This window comes from Scyliorhinus torazame, chromosome 24 (assembly GCF_047496885.1).
Source record: "Scyliorhinus torazame isolate Kashiwa2021f chromosome 24, sScyTor2.1, whole genome shotgun sequence".
Classification (NCBI taxonomy): domain Eukaryota; kingdom Metazoa; phylum Chordata; class Chondrichthyes; order Carcharhiniformes; family Scyliorhinidae; genus Scyliorhinus; species Scyliorhinus torazame.
Window position 1 is genome coordinate 40,383,655 of NC_092730.1, and position 15,814 is coordinate 40,399,468.

Below are 15,814 nucleotides of genomic sequence, written 5' to 3' on the forward strand. Positions count from 1 at the left end.
CTTCCTTGTTATTATCCGAAAGTATTGATGCTGAATGAACTGTCTTCATAACAGAAGCACAAGGTTATGTCCCTTGACTGGTAATCCAGAGGTCGAAACGAACCTCGTGACAAAATTTAATTAATATGTAATTAAAATTTCGTCTCAGTAACGGCGGAGAAAGGTTCTGCTTCCGACGGATCTTACTTCCACAACTGATAATGATTTGACACAACTACAGTGAAGATCTGTCACCGGCAGTGTCACGGTTCCACGGCAGAGAGCTCAGTTACACAGCAAGATATAATTTTACAAACAAGGCCTCTCTGTGTGCAGCAGAAAACACATTTTCCTAAAAAAACAGTTTCTCCATCTCGGCACCTTTTCTGTGTGTCATTGTATGTGTTTCCTGATAGTCTCTTCCTGATTTTTTGTGTATCTTTCTCTGTCTGTTACAGCAGTGCTGCTGTTATGTATTAATCTCACTTTTTCCCAAACAGTAATTGTGATTGATAGATACAGAAACATTTCCAAACTGACATTCAGTACCAATGTCTGATAGGGACTGAACACCACCCTCACATACAGTACCAGACATTGATTCATAATGAAGGAATCCTGCTCTCACAAACTGTTGAGACTGAGGTGCAGAGTGTTCCCTCCACTCGCGAACACTACCTGTGATTTACAGATACAGATCAAATCTCAGTCAGGTGAGTAGCAGAGTTTGATGGGTACGACATGTATTCCACAATCACCTTCTCTGCGCCAGATAATCAGATGCAGACGACATGCGGCGTCTGTGTTGGTTTAACTAGAGTTTTACCCAAGAACAGGAACACATTTACACAATATCAGGGTATAAGACGTAGGAGCAGAAGTAGGCCATTCAGCCCATCGAATATGCTCCGCATTTCAATGAGATCATGCTTGATCTAATGTATGACGTGTTATGACCTCATACGGTGGCACGTTATCACAGTGGTTACCTCACAGCGCCCGCGATCCGGGTTCAATTCCAGCCTTTGGTCACTGACTGTGTGGAGTTTGCACTTTCTCTTCGTTTCTGTGTGGGTTCCCTCCGGGTGCTCCGATTTCCTCGCACAGTACAAATATGTGCGGGTTAGGTGGACTGTCCATGCTAAATTGACCCTTAGTGTTTAGAAAGTTGGGTGGTATTACAGGGATGTGATGGGGACACAGGGGCTCTTTCAGAATATCGTTGCCGAGTCGATTGGCAGAATGGCCTCCTTTTACATTTTAATGATCTCATGATAATGCTCATGTCCACTTTCCCGGCATTTTATCTCTAGATTTCATGATGAACCTTTAAAACCAGCAATCCCACCAAGCCTCAAGTAGCGGTAACTCCTCAATGGTCGTTAATTTCCCGGCTGTCTGTCATTTGGCCAGTCTTGAGTGAAGTCACATCCTGGAAATGTCATACATTGATCCAGTTCTAAAATAAATTAAGTCGCTCTAGTCCCTGATGACCATAGGCCCTTTGAGTCTAAGATCTGACTGGTGGGGATTTAACCTGAGGATCACCATACTTCAGGCGAGGAGCAATAATAATAATACTAATAATCTCTTATTGTCACAAGTAGGCTTCAATCAAGTTACTGTGAAAAGCCCGGAGTGGCCACATTCCGGCGCCGGTTCGGGGAGGCTGGAACGGGAATTGTGAGATGGCGGGGTTTTCATGTTTCAGGTCTAGTATAACCGTGTGATCTGAATCTAATTAATTTGGTTTTCCTTCTGCTAATCTTGTCTCACAGTGAGGCAAACCTCACTGATTTGATAGACGAGTGATCGTTCTTCAGTCTTGTCATTGTCGGACCCGCTGAATATGGAGGCATATCCTGTGTGGCAGGATTTAGCTCCAACTCAAGCTATAAGTTTGTGGATGATACCACTGCGGTAGGTCGTATCCCAAACAATGACGAATCAGATACAGAAGGTAGATAAATCACATGGTTGCATAAGTGCACTGTCATGTGAGTATACATTTAAGACATGTAAGTTTAAGCAATGTACATTTAAGAAAACAGTGATGTCAGAGAGTGGGTGGAGCTGGGCTTTAGGTCAGCCATTTTGCAGATTTTTACTTTCAGTTTAAAAAGCAGCTTGTGTGTGTCTGTGTGTTTCCAGAGAGCTGCAAGTTTGAAAAGAGATTGGGAGTGTCTTCGTTTGCAGGGTGCTGGATCTCTGACATAAAAGACCATCTCTGGATCATTTGGGTGATTTAAACTGATAATTGTAAAGCCTTCAACCTGATGTGATTCTGTTTAAAGGTGTTAAGTCTCTTGGAAGTTTGAAGGAACATTTTAAGGAATTGTTTCTGTTGCAATATTTTCTGAGTTATCTTTGAAGTAAGGGGCGTTAAGAGATCCAATGTTTATTTAAGATGTTAAGTTGAGTTCATGGAATAAACAGTGCTTTGTGTTTAAAAGCCCACGAGTCCATAATTGTATAATAATAATACACCTAGGGAAAAAGCCGTGTGCTAGGAAAAGCAACAAATCCATTAAAGGGTGAGGTTGTTTGAACTCCATGATACATATTGAGGTTCTGAAACGCCTCACCCATAGAAATTGGGGGCTCGTCCGGGATCAAAGTCTATCTATTGGATTGGCTTTTGTGAACTTAAAGACAGTGAAGGATTGTTCCTTTTCCGGTGTGGTATTTTAGTTTGCGTGGGGAGAGTGTTGTGAACAATGGCTCTTTCAGAGGCTCAGAAGTTTTTGGGGGTGGAGAATGTCACACGAAGTACTTTACGGGCAGAAACGAAAAGCAGACTGTTAGATTTGGCAAGAACATTGCAGTTAACCTTACCTGACAAAATGCGAAAAGATGAAGTATTTATGGCGGTGGTTAAGCATTTAAATTTGCATGCGATAGAGTTTGACTCATTGGAAATGGCAAAAATTCAGTTGCAAATTAAACAAATGGAACATGAGAAAGAATGAAGGCGGCTTGAATACGAGAGGGAGAGAGAGGAAAAGGAAAGAGAAAGAGAGAGAGAGAGGAAAAAGAAAAGGAGAGAGCAGAAAGGCGAAAAGGAAGAATAGTCCTAGCAGAACAAAAAGAAAAAGAAATGGAAATACAGAGGAGGGAAAAAGATAAAGAGAGCGAGTTTTGGACTTCAGAAAATGGCCATGAAACATGACAATCAGTTAACATTGGCAGACGTAAAGGGAAACGTACAGCTGGATGATAGTGATGAGGATAGTGTGAAAGCGCGTCATAGTCGAAGGCTTGGTGGGAAACTATTTAAATATGTCCAAGCACTGCCACGGTTTGACGAGAAGGAAGTGGAAGCCTTTTTCATTTCATTTCAGAAGGTAGCTAAACAAATGAAATGGCCACAGGACATGTGGGCGCTACTGATTCAAACAAAGCTGGTAGGTAGAGCTAGTGAAGTGTTTGCATCACGACCGGAGGTGGTATCTGGAACGTATGAGCAGGTGAAGAAACCCATCTTAAGTGCATCTGAGCGAGTGCCTGAAGCTTACAGACTAAGGTTTAGAAATTTAAGGAAAGAATTTGGTCAAACATACATGGAGTTTGAAAGGCTCAAACAGAGTAATTTTGATAGGTGGATAAGGGCTTTGAAAATAGACCAAACGTATGAAGTTCTCAGAAAATTATACTTTTGGAGGAGTTTAAAAATTCAATTCCTGATGTAGTGAGAACTCATGTGGAAGAACAGAAGGTTAGAGCTGCGAAATTAGTATCGGAAATGGCAGATGATTATGAATACGTTCATAAATCAAAGATTGTTTTCCGACATCAGTTTCAGCCGATGAGGGATAGAAACTGGGGACATGAGGAATACTCAAGTGGTAAAGGTAAAGGTGATATGATGGGAGACAATCAAGGGAGTGTACCTCTGATTAAAAATGAAATCCAGGAGGGTGGAAAAGAAATGAAAAGTTTCAAATGTTTTCACTGTAATAAACTAGGCCATTAAAGTCACAGTGTTGGTGGTTGAAGACAAGCACTGAGAAGGGTGATGTGGTAAAACAGGATAAGACGGTGGGGTTTGTAAGAGTGGTAAAGGAAATCCCAAGGGACGCGAAGGAGGTGCAAACAATTGTACAGCCTGTTCAAGAAGTAATTGTTAAGAAGGTGCCAGATGTATTTAAAGAATTTACTTGTGTGGGTAGAATTTACTTATGTGTATCAAGAGGAGCAGGTGAAGAAGTCACAATGTTTTGAGATACAGTGGCTAGTCAATCTTTAATGGTAAAAATGAGGAATTATGTAGTTGAGGAAGAATGTTGCCAGAAAAGGTGGTGATATGTGGAATTCAGGGTGAGCGGAGTCGCGTTCCATTGTATAAGGTGAGGTTGGAAAGTCCAGTGAAGAATGGTGAAGAGGTAGTAGGAGTAATAGATAAACTATCTTGTCCAGGAATACAGTTTATCTTGGGTAATGATATACCTGCATCGCAGGTGGGAGTGATGCCTACTGTGGTTGATAAGCCAGTGGAAAATCAGTCAACTGAAGTGTTGAAGGACGAATATCCTGGGATTTTTCCGGTTTGTGTAGGAACAAGGTCGCAAAGTTACAGGTTAAGACAAGAGGAGAAATCAAAGAGTAAAGGTGAAGTTGAAGTGCAATTATCAGCAACAATTTTTGATCAGATGGTTGAAAAAGAACAAGAACAGGTGGAGGATGAGGCGGATATTTTTAGTTCAGGAATATTTGCGGAGTTATAACAGAAAGATGTAGAAATAAAACGGATATATCAGAAAGCATATACGGAAGAGGAATCTGAGAGTATACCAGTGTGTTATTACCGTAAATATGATGGCCTGATGAGAAAATGGAGACCTGTACATATACAGGCGGATGAAAAGTGGGCAGAAGATCATCAAGTAGAATTGCCGGTAGGGTATAGAAAGGAGGCGTTGCGAGTTGCACATGAGGTAACAGTGGGAGGTCATTTGGGAATAAGGAAAACACAAGCTAAAATCCAGAATTGTTTTACTCGCCTGGACTACATAAAGATGTAGTTAAATTTTATAAATCATGTCGCACATGTCAAGTGATAGGGAAACCTCAAGCAATGATAAAACCAGCGCCCTCAATACTCATTCCAGCATTTAAGGAACCTTTTACAAGGGTCCTAATCGATTGTGTAGGACCGCTTTCTAAAACAAAAAGTGGGAATCAATATCGTTTGACTGTAATGGATGTGTCTAATAGGTTTCCAGAGGCCATTCCAGTACGTAATATTACAGCTAAAAGGATTGTGGAGGAGTTACTTCATTTCTTTACTAGATATGGACTACCACCAGAAATTCAATCTGATCAAGGAACTAATTTTACTTCAAAGTTATTCAAAGAAGTTATGGATAGCTTAGGAATAAAACAATTTAAATCAACTGCGTCCCATCCAGAATCGCAGGGAGCGTCAGAAAGTTTGCATCAGACATTAAAGCCAATGTTGAGGCCGTATTGTCAAGATTAACCAGAGGATTGGGATAAATGAATCCCATTCGTATTGTTTGCAATTAGGGATGCACCTAATGAGTCTACCAAATTTAGTCCTTTAGTCCGCCTAAATTGATTAAGGAAAAATTGGTGGGTGCGAAATCGGAAATTACACTATTGGATTACGTGTCAAATTTTAGGAAACGATTAAATAGAGCAGGTGAATTGGCTAGACAACATTTGAAAGTTGTACAAAATGGAATGAAATGGGTAGCGGACAAGAAATCCAAAGTTCGTAGTTTTGCCAGTGGGGATAAAGTTGGTACCAGTGGCAGGGGAGCCTTTAAAAGCTAGGTTTTGTGGACCGTATCAGATTGAAAGGAAATTAAATGAGGTGAATTAAGTGGTAAAAACACCAGATAGAAGGAAGACTCACCGAGTGTGTCATGTGAATATGCTTAAAAGGTACTTTTTGAAAGGGAAGGAGAGAAAAAGGAGGGTTTAATGATTCTAACTCAAAGTGACGAACCAAATCCAGATGACTGTGAATTTGACATCCTCAAATTAAATTGGATGATGAGGATGTTCTTAAAATTTGGTATGAATTGTTAAGTTACCTTCCAGAGGAAAAACGAACTGACCAGAAAGAGTTATTGAAATCACATGGGCAAATTTGTAGTGATAAATTGGGTAGTATTAAAATGGCTATACATGTTTTAGATGTAGGAAATGCTGTTCCTATCAAACAACATTCATATAGACTTAATCCTTTAAAATTGGCACAGGTTAACAAAGAGATTGAGAGTATGCTTAAAATGGCATAATTGAAGTGGGTCGCAGCCAATGGAGCTCACCCATAGTGATGGTACCTAAACTAGACGGTACCCAACGGTTGTATGTGGACTATAGAAAGGTGAATGCAGTTACAAGAACTGACTCTTACCCTATCCCACGTTTGAATGATAGCATTGAGAAAGTAGGACAATCTGCTTTTATTTCCAACTTCCAGATATGGAAAGAGCATTTAAAGCATCGGATGGAGTTCTTCGATCGACTTCAGGTGGCGGGGTTGGTAATGAAACTAGCCGAAAGTGAATTTGCAGGAGCCCGAATCACTTTCCTTGAGGAGTTTCTGATACCCTCAAGAGGAAGGGAAATAATGCGATTTCTTAGAATGAGTGGATTTAATCGAACTTTAGTGCAAACGTTTTGTGGCGTGATTACGCCACTGATGGAATTGCTGAAGAAACGTAAAAATATTCAATGGACAGCGTACTTTCAACAGGCATTTGACTGCCTGAAAGCTGTGATCACCAATGTTCCTGTATTGGAGAATTGCAAGGGACTATGTGGTCAGATTTAATTAAAGTATCTGATTCTAAACAGAAATGCAGAGTAGTAGAGGAATGGATGGATCATTATCATAGAATTTACAGAGCAGAAGGAGGCCATTCAGCCCATCGAGTCTGCACCGGTTCTTGGAAAGAGCACCCTACCCAAGGTCAACACCGCCACCCTATCCCCATAACCCAGTAACCCCACGGGCAATTTTGGACACTAAGGGCAATTTATCATGGCCAATCCACCTAACCCGCACATCTTTGGACTGTGGAAGGAAACCGGAGCACCCGGAGGAAACCCACGCACACACGGGGAGGATGTGCAAACTCCGCACAGACAGTGACCCAATCTAACCTGGGACCCTGGAGCTGTGAAGCAATTGTGCTATCCACAAGGCTACCGTGCTGCCCTCGTGCAGAGATCTCGTGCAGAGATTTTGTTCAAAGAGACTGTCAATCGAGAAGGATTTCGGTTGGAGGAAGAAGAACAAAGAAAAAATGGACTATATTATTATACCTGTTTGCATGTGTTGTTTTTTTTAAAGCGAAAGTGTATATTTACTGTGTATATTTCTTAGTGAATGGTGCAAAAGTGAAAAATGAAACCATCTTTAAATTGAAGTTTTTTTTTCTTGGGTGGAGGTGTCATGTAAGAGTACCTTTAAGACATGGATGTTTGAGCAATGTACCTTTAAGAAAACAGTGATGCCAGAGAGTGGGTGGAGCTGGGCTTTAGGTCAGCCATTTTTCAGGTTTTTACTTTCAGTTTAAAAATCAGCTTGCGTGTTTCCAGGGAGCTGCAAGTTTGAAAAGAGCTTGGGAGTGTCTGTGTTAGCAGGGAGCTGGATCTCTGACATAAAAGACCATCTTTGGATCATTTGGGTGATTTAAACTGATGATTGTAAAGCCTTTAACCTGATGTGATTCTGTTTCAAGGTGTTAAGTCTCTTGGAAGTTTGAAGGAACAGTTTAAGGAATTATTTACTGTTGCAATATTTTCTGAGTTATCTTTGAAGTAAGCTGTGGTAAGAGATCCAATGTTTATTTAAGATGTTCAGTTGAGTTCATGGAATAAACAGTGTTTTGTGTTTAAAAACCCACGTGTCCATAATTGTAATCCCACACCTAGGGAAAAAGCCATGTGCTAGCAAAAGCAACAAATCCATTAAAGGGAGAGATCGGTAGAACTCTCTGATACATTTTGGGGTTCGGAAAACGCCTCGCCCATAACAGTACCTAAAACAGCCTGTCTCTAAATATCGGAAAGACCAAGGAACTGATCATCGACGCCATGAAGCGTTGCACAACACACACACCCGTCTGCATCAATGGGTGCGAAGTGGAGATGGTCGATAGCTTTACATCTCTGGGGGTCGCCATCACCAACAGTCTGTCCTGGTCCACTCACGTTGATGCAACAATCTAGAAAGCCCAACATCGTTTCTACCTCCGAAGGAAGGACAAGAAATTCGTCATGTCTGCTTCAACTTTCACAAACTTGTACAGATGCGCCATAGAGAGCATCCTATCGGGCTGCATCACAGCTTGGTATGGCAACTGCCCGGTCCAACTTCGCAAGAAACTGCAATGTGGTGAACTCAGCCCAACCCATCACACAAGCATGCCACCCGCACAGTGATTCTGCCTACAACTCCCGCTGCCGCAGGACAGCAGACAACATTATCAGAAACCCTCCCACCCAGGTTTTGGCTTTTTACAGACTATTTCATCAGGCAGAAGGCACTGAAGTCTGAAGACCCGCACATCCAGACATAGGAACAGCTTCTTCCCCACAGCTACTAGACTCCTCAACAACTCTCCCTCGGACTGATCTGTTCCCTGTAAGAACACTATTCACGACGCCCTATGCTGCTCTTGCTCATGGATTTACTTTGTTTGTCCACTTGTTCCGCACTGTAACCAATCACTTTTTGTCGAAGTACCATTTGGCAATGCACTGTGTCGATTATTCTTTTTTTGCCCACTCTGTATGTAATGTGTATGTTCCATGGAAGCAGAAAAATACTTTTCACTGTACTTCAGTACATGTGACAGTAAGTCAAATCAAAGTGGTTCCTCTCTCACGACCCGATCAATTCATCTCAATCAGAACAAGGCTGAATTTTGAATTCCCGCGTTTCCAACACAGCTCGATGCAATCCGGCCTCACAACCTGGAATGGATTTGCACGTCAGTGATTGCAGATCCATCATCGAAAAATGAGTCCCACTTCCGAGAAAACAGCGTATAAAAAATCGACGAGGATGGGATTCGAACGCCGTTACAGAGCGCAATGGATTAGCAGTACATCGCCTTCACCACTCGGCCACCTCAACCGACAAGTGCACGCGTCGAAACGTCTTAATTCGTTTTGCATCCATGAACTGATGGAAAATATCCGCCCAGAGTCCAAAGATGTGCAGGTTAGGTGGATTGGCCATGATAAATTGCTCTTAGTGTCCAAAATTGCCCTTAGTGTTAGGTGGGGTTAGTGGGTTATGGGGATAGGGTGACGTTGGGTAGGATGCTCTTTCCAAGAGCCGGTGCAGACTCGAAGGGCCGAATGGCCTCCTTCTGCACTGTAAATTCTATGATCTTTGACTCCAGCCCCGTGTTCAATGTTGGAAATGCAGTGTTTTTCAATAAAATGAATTCCCATCACATTCAGGGACTTTTATGAATGGACTGATGTGAAACACTTCAATATTATTTCCAAGAGGTTTCCACATAGTGTGAAAGGCCCCCGCTGAAAGACTGGAATCAACCAGCATTTGACAGCAAAAACAAACGCTCCCGGCTTCACAGAGGAATCCGTCCAACATCGGAACACACATTTCACGATGGACATTTTCTGATCATTGAGTTACAGGTTTCTACTCCTGCCTGGCTTTATTCCCCAGGAAATAGGGATTATATTCTTTCAGCGAGTCGTGAAAGTATACTTGGAGCAGATTAATGAAAAATTATTGTGGTACGATGAGACTATTGCTGGTTGAAAGGTAAACTTTCCAGAAAGTTCCTTCATATTGTGGTTGATAGCAAATCGGCACAACATTTAAAACAAAACACAGCTTAACTCGTAAACTTAAGTTAAACTAATTGATTAATTAGTGATGGATGGTCAGGTGATGTGCTTGAGCTGCTTGATGTGGGAGCTGGCAGATCGCATTGCGAGCTGCAGCGACCACATCTGCAGTAAGTGTTGGCTGCTCGAAGAGCTCCGGCTCAGAGTTGATGAGCTGGAGTCTGAGCTTCAAACACTGAGGCACATCCGGGAGGGGGAGACTTACCTGGACACTGTGTTTCAGGAGGCAGTCACACCTGTCAGAGTAACTAGTTTAAATCCTGCCAGTGGCCAGGGACAGCAGGGTGTGACTGCAGGTCAGGCAGTTAAAGGGAACCAGCAGTCAGGAACTCAGGAGCCTCAGCCCTTGACCCTGTCCAACAGGAATGAGGCACTTGCTCCCTGTGTGGATGGCGAACAGGGCTGCAGGAAGGATGAGTCAGCTGACCAAGGCACCATGGTTCAGCAGGCCATTCAAGGGGAGGGAGTAAATAGGCAAGTTGTAGTTGTAGGGGATTCTATTATCAGGGGGATAGATAGTATCCTTCGTGAGCAGGATAAAGAGTCCCGCATGGTACGTTGCCTGGTATATCTGACCGGCTTGAAAGGATACTGGAGAGGGAGGGGGAGGATCCAGTTGTTGTGGCCCATGTCGGTACCAACAGCATCGGCAAGTCTAGGGAAGAGGACCTGTTTAGAGACTATAAAGAGCTAGGATTCAAATTTAAAAACAGGTCCTCAAGGGTTATAATGTCCGGATTACTGCCCGAGCCACGTGCAAATTGGCATAGGGAGGCAAGAATAAGGGAAGTTAACACGTGGCTGAAAGAGTGGTGTGGGAAGGAGGGGTTCCTTTTCATGGGACACTGACATCAGTTTTGGGACAGGGGGGGACCTATACCGTTGGGATTGTCTCCACCTGAACCGAGCTGGGACCAGTGATCTGGCGAAAAGAGTAAAGAGGGTGGTCAATAGGACTTTAAACTAAAGATTGGGGGGGGGGGGAGGGAAAGTCAGGGAACCAAGAGGTGAAGTAATCATTGGGAAGCGTAGCTGCTTAGGAATACAAAAAAGCACGAAAAGACAAAACCCAGGAGAGGTTACGATAGTCCCCATCCCACAAAATATGACACAGTGTATGGAAAGGCTCAGTAAACCAAGGTCCACCACACCAAGAAAACAAAAAGGGACGGTCAATAGAGAATTAAAGGTGCTATATTTAAATGCGCGCAGTGTACGGAACAAGGTAGATGAGCTTGTGGCCCAGATTCTGACTGGCAGGTATGATGTGGTAGGCATCACAGAGACATGGTTGCAGGGGGTTCAGGACTGGCATTTAAACAGCCAGGGATTCACAACCTATCGAAAAGACAGAGTTGTGGGCAGAGGGAGCGGGGTTGCCTTGTTAATTATGAATTAAATTAAATCAATAGCACTAAACGACATAGGGTCAGATGATGTGGAGTTTGTGTGGGTAGAGTTGAGGAACCACAAAGGCAAAAAAACCATAATGGGAGTTATGTACAGGCCTCCAAACAGTGGTCAGGACCGGGGGCACAAATGCACCACGAAATAGAAAGTGCATGTCAGAAAGGCAAGGTCACAGTGATCATGGGGGACTTCAATGTGCAGGTGGACTGGGTTAATAATGCTGCCAGTGGACCCAAGGAAAGGGAATTCATTGAATGTTTACAAGAGGGCTTTTTGGAACAGTTTGTGATGGAGCCCACGAGGGAACAGGCCATACTGGACTGTTATGTAATCAGTATGTAAATTACGTAACTGGACTGTTACTGTTTTGTAATCAGCCAGACTTGATTAAAGATCATAAAGTAAGGGAGCACTTAGGAGGCAGTGATCATAATATGGTAGAATTCAATCTCCAATTTGAAAGAAAGAAGGTAGAATCAGATGTAAAGGTGCTACAGTTAAATAAAGGTAACTACAGGGGCATGAGGGAGGAACTGACGAAAATCGACTTGGAGCAGAGCCTAGTGGGAATGACAGTAGAACAGCAATGGCAGGAGTTTCTGGGAGCAATTGAGGACACAGTACAGAGGTTCATCCCAAAGAAAAGAAAGATTATCAGAGGGGGGATTCGGCAGCCATGACTGACAAAGGAAGTTAGGGAATGCATCAAAGCAAAAGAGAAAGCCTACAAATGTGGCAAAGAGTAGTGGGAAGTCAGAAGATTGGGAAGGCTACAAAAACAAACAGAGGATAACAAAGAGAGAAATAAGGAAAGAGAGGATCAAATATGAAGGTAGGCTAGCCAGTAACATTAGGAATGATAGTAAAAGTTTATTTAAATACATTAAAAACAAACGGGAGGCAAAAGTTGGCATTGGGCCGCTCCAAAATGACACTGGTAATCTAGTGATGGGAGACAAGGAAATAGCTGAGGAACTAAATAAGTACTTTGCGTCAGTCTTCACTGTAGAAGACATGAGTAAACGCCCAACAATTCCGGAGAGTCAGGGGGCAGAGTTGAATCTGGTAGCCATCACAAAGGAGAAAGTGCTAGAGAAACGAAGAGGTCTAAAAATTGATAAATCTCCGGGCCCAGATGGGCTACATCCCAGAGTTCTAAAGGAGATAGCTGAAGAAATAGTGGAGGCGTTAGTTATGATCTTTCAAAAGTCACTGGAGTCAGGGAAAGTCCCAGAGGATTGGAAAATCGCTGTTGTAACCCCCTGTTCAAGAAGGGAACAAGGATAAAGATGGAGAACTATAGGCCAATTAAACTAACCTCGGTTGTTGGCAAGATTCTAGAATCCATTGTTAAGGATGAGATTTCTAAATTCTTGGAAGTGCAGGGTGGGATTAGGGCAAGTCAGCATGGATTTAGTAAGGGGAGGTCGTGCCTGACAAACCTGTTAGAGTTCGTTGAAGAGATAATAAATAGGTTAGACCAAGGAGAGCCAATGGATGTTATCTATCTTGACTTCCAAAAGGTCTTTGATAAGGTGCCTCACGGGAGACTGCTGAGTAAAATAAGGGCCCATGGTATTCGAGGCAAGGTACTAACATGGATAGACGATTGGCTGTCAGGCAGAAGGCAGAGGGTTGGGATTGAAGGTTCTTTTTCGGAATGGCAACCGGTGACGAGTCGTGTCCCGCAGGGTTCAGTGTTGGGGCCACAGCTGTTCTCTTTATATATTAACGATCGAGATGACGGGACTGGGGGCATTCTGGCTAAGTTTGCCGATGATACAAAGATAGGTGGAGGGGCAGGTAGTATGGAGGAGGTGGGGAGGCTGCAGAAAGATTTAGACAGTTTAGGAGAGTGGTCCAAGAAATGGCTGATGAAATTCAACGTGGGCAAGTGCGAGGTCTTGCACTTTGGAAAAAAGAATAGAGGCATGGACTATTTTCTAAACGGTGACAAAATTTATAATGCTGAAGTGCAAAGGGACTTGGGTGTCCTAGTCCAGGATTCTCTAAAGGTAAACTTGCAGGTTGAGTCCGTAATTAAGAAAGCAAATGCAATGTTGTCATTCATCTCAAGAGGCTTGGAATATAAAAGCAGGGATGTACTTCCGAAGCTTTATAAAGCATTAGTTAGGCCCCATTTAGAATACTGTGAGCAATTGTGGGCACCACGCCTCAGGAAGGACATACTGGCACTGGAGCGGGTCCAGCGGAGATTCACACGGATGATCCCAGGAATGGTAGGCCTAACATACGATGAATGTCTGAGGATCCTGGGATTATATTCATTGGAGTTTAGGAGGTTGAGGGGAGATCTAATAGAAACTTACAAGATAATGAATGGCTTAGATAGGGTGGATGTAGGGAAGTTGTTTCCATTAGCAGGGGAGACTAGGACACGGGGGCACAGCCGTAGAATAAAAGGGAGTCACTTTAGAACAGAGATGAGGAGAAATTTCTTCAGCCAGAGAGTGGTGGGTCTGTGGAATTCATTGCCACAGAGGGCGGTGGAGGCCGGGACGTTGAGTGTCTTTAAGACAGAAGTTGATAAGTTCTTCATTTCTCGAGGAATTAAGGGCTGTGGAGAGAGAGCGGGTAAATGGAGTTGAAATCAGCCATGATTGAATGGTGGAGTGGACTCCATTGGCCGAATAGCCTCACTTCCGCTCCTATTTCTTATGGTCTTATGGTCTTATATTTAGCGGATTCGTCCATGACAAGACTGAAGAACGATCACTCGTCTATCCAATCGGTGAGGTCTGCCTCAGCGTGAGACAATATTAACAGAGTGAGAACCAGGTTAATTAGATTCAGATGACACGGTTACAACAGAACTGAATCAGGAAAACCCCGCCTTCACAGCCTTGCCAATCGCCTGAGGTATCGTGACCCTCAGGTTAAAGCACCATCAGTCAGGCCTCACCGTCAACGGGGAAAGCAGCCTATGGTTATCAGGGACTAAAGCGACTTAATTTACTTTGGAACTGGATCAATTTATGATGTTTCCAGGATGTGACTTCCCTCAGACTGATCAAATGATTGGCAGCCGGCAAATGAGCGCCCATTGAGGAGTTACTGGTACCTGAGGCTTAGTTGGAGTATTGGTTTTAAAGGTTAATCATGAAATCTAGAGATGAAAAGCCGGGAAAGTGGGCCTGAGGATCATCATGAAATCATTAAAATGTAAAAGGTGGCCATTCGGCCCATCGACTCTGCACCGACCCTCTGAAAGAGTCCCTATGCCCCAACCACATCCCTGTAACGCACTACCCAACTTTATAAATACAAAGGGGCAATTTAGCATGGGCATTCCACCTAACCCACACACATTTGGACGTGCGAGGAAATCGCAGCACCCGGAGGAAACCCAGAGACACAGAAAAAAAGTGCAAACTCCAGACAGTCAGTGACCAAAGGCTGGAATTGAACCCGGATCGCGGGCGCTGTGAGGTAGCGACTGTGACAACGTGCCACCGTATGAGGTCATAACACGTCATATATCAGATCAAGCATGATCGCATTGAAATACAGAGCACATTCGATAGGCTGAATGGTCTACTTCTGCTCCTCCGTCTTATACCCTGATATTGTGTAAATGTGTTCCGGTTCTTGTGTAAAACTCTTGTTAAAACAACACAGACACCGTATGTCGACTGCGTCTGATTATCTGGCGCAGAGAAGGCGATTGTGGAATACATGTCGTACCCATCAAACTCTGCTACTCACCTGACTGAGATTTCTTCTGTATCTGTAAATCATAGGTAGTGTTCGCGAGTGGAGGGAACAGTCTGCACCTCAGTCTCTGGAACAGGTTGTGAGAGCAGGATGCCTTCATTATGAGTCAATGTCTGGTACTTTTTGTGAGAGTGGAATTCAGTCTCTATCAGACATTGGTACTGAATGTCAGTGTGAAAATATTTCTGCATCTGTCAATCACAATTACTGTTTGGGTAAAGTGAGATGAATCCGTAACATCATCACGGCTGTGACAGACAGAGAAAGACACAGAGAAATGCAGGAAGAGACTATCAGGACACACACACAATGACACAGAGAAAAGGTGCCGATATGAAGAAACTGTTTTTTTCGGAAAATGTGTTTTCTGCTGCCCTGTTTGTAAATGTATATCCTGCTGTGTAACTGTGCTCTCTGCTGTGTAACTGTGCTCTTTCTGTCGGAACCGTCACTCTGCTGGTGATCTTCACTGTGGTTGCGTCAAATCGTTCCCTGTTGTGTAAATGTGTTCCCAGTTGTGGAAATTGATCCGCCTGAAGCAGAACCTTTCTGCGCCATTACTGAGACGAAATTTCAATTCCAGATTTGTTAAACCTTGTCACCAAGGGTTAGTTCAGACCTCTGGATTCCCAGTCCAGCGACATATCCTTGCCTTCTTGTTGTGAAGACAGTTCGTTCAGCATTAATCTTTTCCGATAATATTAAGGAAGCGCCCAACATGGGGCTCGAACCCACGACTCTGGGATTAAGAGTTCCATGCTCTACCGACTGAGCTAACCGAGCTGGTGCTGCATTGCCCATTAAACCTCTTCTTGTGGAGAGT

At 43.4% G+C, this 15,814-nt stretch overlaps 1 non-coding gene across 1 annotated transcript; it reads right to left on the reverse strand.

Moving 5' to 3' along the window:
* Positions 1–15,701: 15,701 nt before the first annotated feature.
* On the reverse strand, positions 15,702–15,774 carry trnak-cuu (transfer RNA lysine (anticodon CUU)). Its single transcript has one exon. It is a non-coding gene; the product is annotated as a tRNA-Lys (tRNA).
* Between the last annotated feature and the right edge of the window lie 40 nt (positions 15,775–15,814).